The sequence below is a fragment of the Anneissia japonica genome, unplaced genomic scaffold, assembly GCF_011630105.1.
Source record: "Anneissia japonica isolate Jap-2015-1 unplaced genomic scaffold, ASM1163010v1 scaffold2707_len876726_cov182, whole genome shotgun sequence".
In the NCBI taxonomy this organism is placed as follows: domain Eukaryota; kingdom Metazoa; phylum Echinodermata; class Crinoidea; order Comatulida; family Comatulidae; genus Anneissia; species Anneissia japonica.
Window position 1 is genome coordinate 493,261 of NW_022723260.1, and position 1,206 is coordinate 494,466.

Genomic DNA, 1,206 nt, shown 5'->3' on the forward strand with positions numbered 1-1,206 from the left:
ATACATATATACACATATATATGTATATATATATATATATATATATATATATATATATTAAATAGCAAATTACTGGAAAACAGTATTATATTATATTAATTGTGTATATAACATACGGTAGTAATGCGTATTTTTCGAAAGGTCAAAAGTCAACAGTGAATTATTTCACATTTTAGGTGTTCGGGTCTCGTGTCCTGGTTTCTTCTTGTTCTTTACTGTTTTTGGTTTTGTAAATTTTAAATTGGAGAAACATAGGCATACACAAAACATGCAAGGCCGGTACTGGAATCCAATAACTGAGTCTATAAAGAATTATAGCTCAAGGCTGTAAGGTGAGTAATAAAGAAATGTCGGCAAAAAAAAGGGAAATACAAAATATCGACGTGAAATAGTCTGGGAAGGTGGATAAATCTATAGAGACAACAGATAAAGTGGGTGATAATTGGCGGGAAGACTACCCTGGAACTGCTTAGAGCATTCCAGATAGAACTACTCTCTTGTGGCGAAAGAAGAGAACATATATGTGTGTAATGTATTAACATCCCGATAGGATTACCAGAGGTACACATCTAAATTAGGATGATGCATATTAAATGTGAACCAGTCGTGAAATATGACAACATACTATGTAGCAACTACTTGTGAGGTATGACAAGATAGAGAGTTTAATGTTAACAAGCACGGCATGATGTAAGCCAAACCAAATAACAACATACTGTGAAAAACTGCATGTGAATTACTGTATAAAGGAATGGAAAGTTTATTATGAACAAGGACAGAAAGATGAAAAATTCGTCAACCAAACAATATTATGCTAAACAGTGAAATTGTGAATTATAAACTCAGTTCATGAAATCAGGTTAAATTGCATCTTTATTCCCTTCATAACGTTAATAGATGGATCCCTTTCCTGCTACTCTAAATCCCTAGAGTGACAGATGTTGCATTCAAATATAACTCATAAATAAATCAGGTACAATTATCAATCTTACAGTAAAATTAGATACAACATTGTTGTATTATAATCTATACTCTCATTTCGTTTTATTTAGTTCATTAACTATTAATCCAGATAATTCCTTCAGAGAGTGTTCATTTTTATTTAATCCACCACTGCATTTTGAAATGGTCACTACGTCCAAATTCATTTATTGAGCGTAAAACGTTATGCTCAAATTGCTACATATTAACCGCTTATGCAGTTTA